This window comes from Simochromis diagramma, unplaced genomic scaffold, assembly GCF_900408965.1.
Source record: "Simochromis diagramma unplaced genomic scaffold, fSimDia1.1 OVJJ01000816.1, whole genome shotgun sequence".
NCBI classification, from domain to species: domain Eukaryota; kingdom Metazoa; phylum Chordata; class Actinopteri; order Cichliformes; family Cichlidae; genus Simochromis; species Simochromis diagramma.
This window is the reverse complement of record NW_024386908.1, coordinates 11439101-11451318: the sequence shown is the minus strand read 5'-3', so window position 1 is coordinate 11451318 and position 12218 is coordinate 11439101. Positions and strand designations below refer to the sequence as shown.

The following is a 12218-nucleotide window of genomic DNA, read 5'->3' as shown; positions in this document are numbered from 1 at the left end:
CTTCTGGCATTAGAGAAGTACTTTTACCAAGGTATGCATTCTTTATTGATATTGAAGTTTATAGATCTTGATCGTTTCTGTGTTTTATTTTTCACTCTTTGGCTGCACTTTACTGGTGTACGGATTTGTATGTGTATGTGCTATTAATTTATGTAACTTTTCGTACTGCTGTCCTTCTTGGCCAGGGCACTGTTGCAGAAGAGATTTTTATTCTCAAGAATTAATAATAATAATAATAATAATAATAATAATAATAATAATTTGTCAGTTGCTGGCATATTTATTTGTTTATGATCCACGATGGTAACAATTTCTATATCATAACATGCTTAGAGCAGATGAAACATTTGGTTAAATAATCTACTGCCTTGAGTGCTTCACGGTTCATTGCAAAGTCTGATGATTTCATCATATACCAGTTTTATGGCATAAAATAAAATTATTTTTGTGTTATTGTTTTCCTTTTTGTGAGATGTAAACAATTCAAACTCTGACTGTTCGCAAATAGCACTGTTAAACCGATCAATGGCAACTGCAGCTTTAGATATTGTTGTTTGTTTGTTTTTTTTAACATAACAGATGTCTCAGGGATCCAAAAAATGACTCTCACAGCAATAAACTAGGAGGTCATTGCTTTGGAGAGAAACTGCTGTGATGCTGGAATTGCAAATTATAGTTGATTCAATCAAAGCACAAATCACATATAAACATAGGTTAACAGGTTTTATCCTGCCTCTGTGTTGTCTATTTGAGGTCTTTGGCAGGCATTCACAGCATTCTGAAAATATTAGAATATATGTGGCTGAATGAGTGCTTTGTACTTGGAGGACTCACAAGCAGCACAAAGCTTTAACACATAACAGATTGCATAAAAATACAGGAGGAAATCTTTTCTTTTAAGAACTTACAGCATCGTGGTCGGTCAAATATTGCAGATTTTCGGTGCGTTAAGCATTAAGTTCAAAGAAAGGGATTTTTGTTAGTGATACCTTTTCAACTACTCATTCATGCAAATATCTGAGGATCAGAAAATCGCAATCACACAACTTCTGAAAGCAGTTGTGTGAATATTGAAAAGTCAAGTCATTTTATTTCCAAGCCAATTTAAAAACAACATGGGCTGGAAAAATGCTATATAACCAAATGGAATAAAACAGAGCAGGAAAATACAGAAAAATAGAAGACAGACGAGAAACACAAAGAAAAGAACAATGTCAAAACTCAGTCACTTTTAAACGCTAGGGAGTAAAGATCTGTCTTCAAGCAGGCTTTAAAGATGTTGAGTGTAGGAGGTAAAGGCCCGGTCTTCTCTGTGCTTTAGTCTGCTTCTCGGAACAACCAGAAACATCTGGTCAGCTGACTTAAAAGATGCATTAGGAATATGCATAGTTAAAATTCTAGAAACTTAAAAACTAAAAATAAAATATTAAAATCAATTCTAAAACGTACTGGAAGCTTCTGTAAAGAAGCCAAAACAGAGGAACCTGTCTACCTGTACTGAAGTCACAGATGAGAAAACAGAGCCTGGCTGATTCCAAAATAAAGCATATTGCAATAATAAAGCCTGGATAAAATAAGGCATGTATTACTTTCTCAAAGTTGGCAGATGAGAGAGAACATTCTTAATCTTTGCAAGGACCCTCAGCTGGCGGAAACTGGCTTTAATAACAGAATTTTATTTTATTTTTCAAATTTGAAACTGCTATCAACCCCCAGAAAAGTCAGTGAGCTTAAGAAAAAAGGTAAACGGTTTAGGGTTTTAGATACTGTTTGAATGGTCTAAGGAGCTTGGAAAGTAAAGCGTCTGGACTTCTTTAAGTTGCTTGAACACGTTTCACACTCTCATCCGAGAAGCTTCTTCAGTTCTAGGGTCAAATGGTGGAGAGTCACAGATTTAAGCCCTATGGGAGTGTCCGCCCGAGAGGGATATGGACTCCCCTAATGATCCTCTGCCTCAGGGGTAGGCAACTCCAGGCCTCGAGTGCCAGTGTCCTGGAGGTTTTAGATGTGTCCATGATCCATCACAGCTGATTTAAAGGGCTAAATGACTCCTGAGCATTTCTTGAAGTTCTCCAGAGGTCTGGTAATGAACTAATCATTTGATTCAGGTGTGTTAACCCAGGGTGGGATCTAAAACCTGCAGGACACCGGCACCTGAGGCCTGGAGTTGCCTACCCCTGCTCTACCTAATCACACAAGCCAAGGTGTGAAAACGGGTGTAGGTCAACAATCAGCCAAGGTTTTGGGTGAACTCACTGTGGAACCTAGCCCCACCCTATCATGTAATTTCCTGAGGTCAAAAAGCCCAGGATGTGTGATTAAGAAGAGGATTATTAGGGGGTCCATGTCTGTCTTGGGACACTCCCATCGGATGAGAGGTGAAACGTCTTTAAGCAACTTAAAGAAGTCCAGATGCTTTTCTTTCCAAGCTCCTTAGACTACGATGACCTGGATGACTGAGAACATTCACAGACACTGTTTGAATGGAAAAAAAAATACACTTTCTATCTTACCATAAAAAATGAATACAACATTTCACCCATGGGTATGCTATATTCGAATGCTTTTTTTTTTATTCTGCCCCTAAATCAAGTAACGGATTTGTCACTTTAATATTTGTTGTCAGCTTAATTATACAGTAAAAAACCCTAAAGGTGTTCAAGGCAGTCAAGTATCACAGATAAACATATTGGACAGGGAAGGACACAGGTCAATTCACTGGCCAATGAAAACTACAGTGCAGCAAGAGTAAAACATGTGGAGGGTACTGCAGTGTGCTATGTAAACAAATATGCAATATATATATATATATATATATATATATATATATATATATATGGCAAATCAGTAAGACAACACCAATATGTTAATTTATCCATAAATAGAGGTATGAATGACATATTGTAAAAAGTATCAAAACTCAAAACCTATTTCAGTCTCTTCAGTTCAGTGTTTAGTGGTAAAAGTGGTATCCATTAACTTGAAAATCTGATACCAAATTAATACCTGCAGTACTGTGCATATTGCAGGTTTAGTTTGTCTTTCTATGCCATTTGAAGGGCTGTGAGCTGTGTTTCTTAATTGTTAATGGGCTACTGTCAGACTGTTCAGAAAGCGGAAAGTAACGAGTCTCTCAGGGCAACATGCAGTGGGATGATTAAGAAAGCAATGTCTCAAGACACACTTCTGTCCTTGACCAAGGCCTGCAGCTTCCAGTACGAGGTCAAAAAGCAAAACTATATACAAACTCCAACTGAGTAAATCTTTCATTTAAATTTTTCCATCTATGCACTCGTTGTCCATTTTTTTAAAGTTTCATGTTGCTTGTGCTGGACTGGAGTGCCTCTTGCCTTCAGGACGGCCTTGTTTCTGCAAGGATTCAACAAGGTGATGCTAACATTCTGGTCCATATTGACATGATAGTCAATATGGAGTCAATATCTCCCATTCCACCACATCCCAAAGGTGCTCTGTTGTGGAGGCCATAAAGGAATTGACACAGTGGACATAATTTCTCAGGAAGGGTGTAAAGTGTGCAAAGAGAAATATCCCACTATCCTTACACAACCTCCATCAGTCTGAACCACTGATACAAAACAGGATGGATCTTTAGTGTTCTTAACAGCAAATTCTGACTCTATCGATTGAGTGTCACAGCAGAAATTGGGACTCATCAGTACAGACAACATTTTTCCAATCTCCTATTGTCCACTTCTGGTGAGTCAGCGGAAGGTGATGCAAACCTGAATGAATTTTGTGTCTCTGGCTAGAATCAAACCAGCAATCTTTTGCTTGAGGTTTACACACGTGAATGTGTAAACCACTACACTTATGTCCAGTTTCAGTGAGACCATGTGAACTGTAGCCTTAATATGCAATTAGACCCAGTGTGATGTTCTACTGCTGTAGCCTGTCTGCTTCGAGGTTTGATGTGCTGGGTGTTCAGAGATGCTCTTCTGCATGCCTTGGTTGTAATGAAGGGTTATCTGAGTTACTGCTGCTGTTCTATCAGCTGGAATGATAGAACAGAGGTCTCTTCTGACCTCTGACATAAATAAAGCATTACTGCCACGTACCAGCTCATCTGAAACCAATAAGCATGTCACATTCAAAGTCACTTAAATCCCCTTTCCTCTCTTTTTTGATGCTTTTGTGTTTTGACCATATCTACATGCCCAAATGCACAGAGTTGCTGCCATGTGACTGGCTGATTAGATATTTGCATAAATGAGTAGTAGAAGAAGTATCCCTAACAAAGTTAGGCTGAGTGTGTTCCTCAGATTCACCTTCAGATTCTTTTTTCTTTCTAAAACTTAGAACTTAATGCATTAATACATCATTATCCATCCATTCTGATGCTTGTCTCTCAAATTTATCTAATCTCTCTGTACTTTAATGGATCTTCATCTTAAAATGGAATTCTGTATTACTGTTTTTCATTAATCATGGATGAGATTAAACCCAGCTGTGGAACTACGGCTAATAAATCTGCAAATAAACACTGGCTTCCCGTAGATCATGCTCAGCACTTTCCATATGGTAAGCTAAAGCTGTTACAAGATGTACTACTATGCAGTATTAATGAAACTTTAGGAGCTCCCTTGCATCAATTTCTCGGAGCTAGCTAGCGCTACTCATTAGGATAGCTAGCAATTACAGGAAATACTTGGCTTTTATAGTTTGCTTGTTTGTTTATTTTTGTTTGTTTTTTGCAGTCTGCATACTTCCACACACAAACCCTTTGATCTGTTTTGTTGCCAACCAAACACTCCAGTATGAATACTTGTAAGGAGCAAGCTACCAACAACCTCCCACACAAAAACAAATCATTGTACATGGACGTATATTCTGGTGATTAGACTTCCCAGCAGGCTGCCCCAGCACTGTGTGAATCATTTTGAGCCACGATAGACAGTTTTTATGGAGAACATACCAGGTTGAATTAACCCAGAATCCTTCTTTTAAACGTCACTCTGGCTGAACTCTGTGGCTGCTGATGAACAGATGCTGAGTTGTGTTTAACTCAGCATTCATTTGTTTATTGTTCATTGGCACCAAGGCAAAAGGAATTGTCAAAGTGTTACCTGTTAGTCTCACACTGAAGTGACAGATGTCAGCTGCCCTCTGAGAGTCCTACTGGCACAGAGTGTTTAAGAATGGGAGAGAAAATACTGCTGATGCTATTGTGAATGAAGCCTGATAAAATAAAATAAAAAACCCAACATCTAGATGCTTCATTCAAATGAGCATGAGCAGGGGAAATTACTTATTTTGCACTCTGTAGTATTCTGACATCAAGACAGGTTTATGTGGAAGGGGAAAAGATTGCAATAAGTGGGCTGTAACTGGCTTTCTACATTTCAAACGATCCCCCAATTCCCTTCTTCCCCTATTCTCATCCTCCCTCACTTATCTCTTTTTTTCTTTCTCAGCCTCCATTCTCATATATTTTTCCCTTTCTTTCGCTTTACTCTCTTATGATCATCCTTTTGGTTTTTATTGGCTATTCCCTCAACCGCAGTAGCTTAATGAGCTTCTCCCTCACTTTCATTTGTCAGCGTGTCTGCATCCCTTCTTCCTGCTTTCAATTCCCATCTCTCTACCCTATCTCTACAGGCTTTGATTTTAAAGCACTAATAACTAGGCTTGCTGGTACAGCAACCAACCCCAATAATATCTGCCCCAACAAATCTCAGCTCTTCCTTTACTGTTAGGGTGATACAAATAAATCATCAACAATATTTTCTGCTGTTTGTTTGTTCCTCTTTGGCGGTATTCTTCATGCATTCAGATGTTTGAAGTAGAGAACTTTTGATCATGTGTGTAAATCCTCACGTGTCAGCCTAGTTGCTCTTCGTGATGCTACTGGAGCAGTTTACGACTTCAGTGGGAAAAGATGTCGAGGAGGTGATGCCAGTGGGGAAAAAAAGCTGAAGGAGGGGAGGTCAACAGTAGTGGAGACAATACCCGGCTTCCTATCAGTGAGGTAGAGTTATAGCCTGTGTAGATGCTCCTGACACTTACAGCCAGAGCCCGAGGGGCCACACATCACTGCAGCAGGTGTTTGTGAATGTCGTCATCCTCTGCACTGGTGCAAACATGGCTCTGCTTTTGTGTGTGTGTGCTTGACAAAAGTGATTTTTTCCTTTATCAGAACCAGTATTATATTTGTGTGTGTATTTCTGCATAATTATACACATTGAAGTTTTGCCTTCACCAAAATCGTTGCAAAGTACAGAGGCAAAGGAAAACCTTTACTTTGAGCATGCCCATATGGAAAAGATATATATAAATCTTATAAAGTTTGTATCTGTCTTGTGTGAAACTTGTATGAAAAGCATATAAGAGTGAAAACAGATATAAGATCCCTTGAAAAATTATATAATGAAACTTGTATGTTTTGGATACTTACTAAAACAATGTATGAAAGTAATGAGAAAGTGGCCACTTTCATGAGTAAATCATGTAAGCCTTATATGATTTACTCATGAAAGTGGCCACTTTCATGAGTAATCACATATAAGTTTTTACTATTTCTTTTCCATATGGGTGATATCAGTACAAACAGTGTTGGGAATGTTACTTTTAAAATGTATTCCACTACAGATTACAGAATACATGCCCCAAAATGTATTTTGTAATTTATTCCGTTACGTTACTCAATGAAAGTAACATATTCTAAATACTTTGGATTACTTAATATATTATCAAGCTTTTTACAACTACATGAATGTACTATTGCTGTGTGATTTATTACTATTACTGAAGAATACTCGCCATACCAATACCAACTGGATTTTTAAATCTTAATATAAAATGAGTAACAGTAGGGTGGGCATTAGGCGAGGCTGCACTTTTTGCAGCAATCTCGTATAGAAAACTATTCCGTGCGTATATAAAACAGGTCCGCGTCTCCGAACTGTAGTAAAGGGACCTCTGGCTAATACGTCGGGTTCCGTTTTGGGCTTGTAGCCGAAAACTAGCTTTACTTTGTTGTGTGGGTCAACTTTTCTAGCGAGAGACAGAGAGAGGCGTTGAAAGGCTGCTCCAACGGAACTTATTGTTTCGGAGGAAAACACTTATTTACTTACAACTGGGCTACACTGCCCATGAGGGCTATGCCGGTAACACTCTGCCTATTGTATGGAGCCCCGCAGGGGACATGGGAGAAAAAAAAATTAAGACGGACAAAACAAACTCGGGATCTCGCAAAACTTTTGCGAGATCTCGCAAAAGTTTCATACATCTCCGAAAACGTTGGAGCACTTTTGCAAATATGTGATGTCTTGTAAACCGAGCAGATATCTGACGTTTACACAACTGCATTCACGCCTCAAAATATCTTAAAAGTGTATTTTGTGACCCAGAAAGAGTAATATTACAATTAACTCATTCACTGCCATTGACGTCTATAGCCGTCAATTGCAGTGAATGAGTCAATGGGTTTAACTCATTCACTGCCAATGGCTGGCAGTGAATGAGTTAAGTAGCTGCCGCCATTGTTGGAATTCAACTTTTGCAAGATCTCGCAAAACTTTTGCGAGATCCCGAGTTAGTTTTGCGAGGTCTCACAAAGGTCCGTCTTAATTTTTTTTTCTCCCATGTCCCCTGCGGGGCTCCGTACTATTGCCTTCATATTAAATAATTTTTTGAACAATGATAAAAAAAAAAAAAAAAATTTGTCACGTCATTATGCAAGCTGCAAATAGAGCTGACATGGGCCGCGAGATTGAGACCCAGGCATTAGAGCCTTTTAGTGCATGTTTTGTTTGGGTTTCCACCAGTGTGGAATTACCAAAAACAGAGAGGGCATAGCCTAACATATGAAACAGGAAAACACCGCAGTGTAATCCATTTATTTCAACAAAGTAACTGTATTCTGAATACCACCTTTTTAAAAGGTAACTGTAACGGAATACAGTTACTCATATTTTGTATTTTAAATACATAACGCCGGTCCATGTATTCCATTACTCCCCGACACTGAGTACAAAGCGCTACATTCATCGGATTCCACGTCTTCCACTTATGCTGGAAAAAGGTGAGTATAGAGTTTTATTGTATCAGTCTTATTTTTATCTAGTTCCACTGTTCTCTCTCTTTTTGTATTTCAATAATTTCAGTCAAAGTAAAAATTGTTCAACTTGTACTGGATTCATCAACAACATAATCTGCCCAGCTCAGTCATCATTTCTGGGGCTTTGCTAAGCAGTAGATATATAAACTGAAAGGCCACATGCCTCTCTTAGAGGCCTTTGGTTGATTTTTTTCCCCCCATTTCAGATATTGGCTTTCAGCTACTGTTCAACTTTTCAGTCATAAGTAGTTTTTAGGCCTGCCAGGTCTTTTGTCCTTCACTTGTCCAGTTTCCTCCTTTTTTTCAAATCAACACTGTAAATCACCCTGTTGGTGCAAAAATACTATTTTATGCCTGTCAAATTGTGTTATATTTGCCATTTTTCTTATATTTCTTATAGTTTCTTCAACTAAAGAAACTATGTGGTTTTGAAACAGGCTAATAGTAAAGTTTCTAAAGATATATTTTAAAGTTAGCTCTCTTCTGTTTTCTGTTATGGTTAGACACAACACTTGTTCGTCCCTGGAGTTAGGTTCACTTTTTCATGTTTGCATGATTCATGCTGTAGGTCAATGTTTAGTGGCTTAACAAATAAAATAGTTGTCCTCTGTAAAATGTAAGTACAAAGACTGAACTAAAAATGAACAAAAAAGTAGCCAGTGTCTAAAGAAAAACTTTGAAAGAACTTCAGAAAGGCTTTCTGCTCAAAAAAGCTTAGCAGAAAGTATTACCGTGGTGTACAGTAGTACTCATTCAGAGTTACAGTTGGAGCAGTATTGCAAGTAAGCAGTGAACATTAATTTCAATACACCAATATTTTAACTTAATTCTTTGATGTCGCTGAACAATATGCTGTACTAAGTTACAGTAAAACTCCCACTGAACTTATAAATTATGCCATGTCTGAATTTTTCCATAGCTGTAACAACAAGCTGGGTTCCACCTTATTTTCACGCTTCATTTTTGACAGCCAATGAAGTGCAATGCACCAACATTGACCAGGCTGAAATCTAAAATGCCAGTAACCTCTGCTTCTCTAGACATTCTGCATTGCTCTCACTGGCGTCATGCAGTTAGTGCTTCCATTTCAAGTCGAAACCTACAACCTCCTTTGAGGCGTCGTCACTTATCAAGAGGTATATGAGAGGAAGCAGTGCCAGATCTGATTAGAGCACCTTTTAACTGTTCACCTTTAGGATTTGATAAGCTCCCTTTTATGTTTATCCAGTTCCCAACCTATAGATAAAAGATCTATTATTTACTTGACACAATTTTTTAAAAAGGGAGCCCATTTGGGTTTAACAGACTCTTAAGGGGATCAGATGGATGGGGTGGAGTGTCATTGATGGTAATCAGAGCTCTCCAGCGGCTTCCTGTGGCTTGAAAAAGAGGTGTGAGATTTGAAGACGGGGTTTAATCACCTGCCTCTCTGACTCTGAGAGGCTTTGGCTTTTAGCTTCTCATCGAACCCTGCAGTTAAATGATCTAGATTGTTCTTTTTTGTCCCTCCTTCACAATCACTTACCTCTTTACCGATTTAAGCTGATTGTGTTATGGCCTTTTAAACAAATGTCTGTGAAGCAAGCCAAAGGTCAGCAAGTTTGTATGGGAGTTTGGTATAGTAATGGCACATAATGTTCACATTGTGACCGTGGTTGTATCAGCAGTACTGTTGAGCACAGACGCGGCTACGAGCACATAGACACACCAAACAGTGTGGAGACAATGACACAATCAGATGAAGACGGAGACAAACAGTGTTTTATGGGGACCGTGGGGCTAAAAGTGTCTGACAGGAAAATCAAAGACTTCAGCTCTTCTGAGTTCATGCTGCTTGTCTGTCTGACTCAGGATTCCCTTGGGAGAAGCTTGCTTCTGAGTGTCAGAGGAAAAAGTCACTCTCTTTCAACACGTGAGTGGGCGGTAAGTACGACTGTGTTCCTGTATATGTGATATAGTGCATGTAGCTGTTCTAGTGGCACTGCGGTGTGATTTTTGACAGTAATGATGTGGGGCTTTCACAAATTGACAGACGGGGAAGGAGAGAATGAGGACAAGAATGGGAGATGAGGCGAGTCTAGGAAAATGAAACCAGGAGAGCTAAGAGAAGAATTTTTGTCACACAGTGAGGCAGCATTGGACTACAACCTTAGACTGCAGATAACGAGACTTCTTTTGTCTCGCTTTTCCCCTTGTCAGCCTGTCATCATCTCCTTTTTTTGGATCCCTTCCATATCTTAATCCAGGGTCACAGGCTGATGTTGTTTAACACAGCGGTCCCCAACCTTTTTTGCGCCACGGACCGGTTTATGCCTGACAATATTTTCACGGACCGGCCTTTAAGGTGTCGCGGATAAATACAACAAAATAAAACTAGTACCGGTACCGAAAAAAAGTTTATTCATAACACACGTGAAAAGACCCAGGAAAACCGAGTTAACGATAATAACAAAATAACAAAATAACGCTGAAAACCGATAAAAACCCTGAAAACCATACATTTCACACCTGAGCTTCAACTCTCATGGCCCGGTACCAGACGACTCACGGACCGGTACCGGTCCGAGGCCCGGGGGTTGGGGACCGCTGGTTTAACACATAGCTCAGCAGATTACTGAAACAATCTTTCAAAAGTGGATACAAGTGCCAAAATTGTGCATTTCATGTATTAGATGTACACTTTACCATTCGCTAAGCTCTCTAATTTGTACATCCTGTCATCATTTTTCTTAAATAATACATAATAATAATGATTATTTCTAACAACAGAGTGACAGATAACAATTTACCATCACACCAGCAGCCAAAGGTGCTGTTTTCAGGTTTCAGCTATAGGTTAAATCTGGTTAACCATGGAGGAATGTATGCGGAGGTGTGACTGAAAAATAATACTGAAACAAATATTATTTTTTTATACTATTACAGCCCATAATAATTTCAGAGTGATTTCAGACTTCTACAGTCAGGTCAACTTGTATGATTTTACTGCCAAATCATTCAAAAAGGCAGGTCTAGTTATTTAATCTGAAAATCCTATATATTGTCTCGTTCTTTTCAACAGCCATCTTGAGTTTTCAAGTGCCTAATGGGCTTAATAAAAAAAAAAGTAATCATAAATGAGTTTATGATTTTGCTACTTCACCTGTGAACAATTTCCCTACAGTTTTAAGTTAAATGCTGCACTAAAAGCAGGTCAGACAGCTTGACTCTCATTGGGGAAATGGCATTAGTTACCTTACAGCCTACTTGCAGACAATTATTACCCCACAATTGTGTCCTTGGGCAAGACACTTCACCCGTTGCCTACTGGTGGTGGTCAGAGGGCCTGGTGGCGCCGGTGTCCGGCAGCCTCGCCTCTGTCAGTGCGCCCCAGGGCGGCTGTGGCTACAATGTAGCTTGCCATCACCAGTGTGTGAATGTGCGTGTGAATGGGTGAATGACTGAATGTAGTGTAAAGCGCTTTGGGGTCCTTAGGGACTAAGTAAAGCACTATACAAATACAGGCCATTTACCATTCACAATTACAAATGAATTTTTGTAAATTCCACAGCCATCTTTTCATACGTTCAACACATTTTGAAATGCACAGATTAGAAAGACATTTTGTCGTCTTTCCTTCTTCGTGACTGTCTGCAAGGTGCACCACCATCACAGCCATTGTAGTCTAGATGGTATGGTTTAATGGGGAATTTTGCACAATGGCACCATTGACTTGACTGAGATTAATAGGAGAGCCAGGGAAGACCATAGAGTGACTTTACCATAACAATGGCTGCTATCTGTCAGCAATGCAGCCCAATCACATGTTTGCATGAAATAATTCATTACAGGCAACAAAAGAAAAGCTACAGGCTGCTCTCATCCCCAAGTGTGTCCCTGGTGATCTAAATGCGTCCCCGTTTTGGTAAGTAAGAAATATGTTTCATACAACGACTATTGTATACCGTTGCCTCTTCTCACACTCAGATTACAGGACTGCATCGGTTTTAACAACCATAGGTGTAAAGGATTAGCTTGTTGCAACAGATCATCTGGCTTGTCTATGCACCTTAAATTTCCCCATATAATCTTTTATGATCATAGATTAGGTTTACAATGAGTAAGTGTCATATTTTTTGTTGCATCATCCAGATGCAGTATC

At 39.2% G+C, this 12218-nt stretch overlaps 1 long non-coding RNA gene across 1 annotated transcript in view; it reads left to right on the top strand.

Moving 5' to 3' along the window:
• LOC120736114 overlaps positions 1-11981 on the top strand; it is an 81837-nt gene extending 69856 nt beyond the window's left edge. Inside the window, exons 3-4 of the long non-coding RNA XR_005696414.1 lie at positions 9929-10000; positions 11908-11981. This is a non-coding gene — a long non-coding RNA (uncharacterized LOC120736114). The remainder of the gene's footprint in view (positions 1-9928; positions 10001-11907) is intronic.
• The last annotated feature ends 237 nt before the right edge of the window (positions 11982-12218 follow it).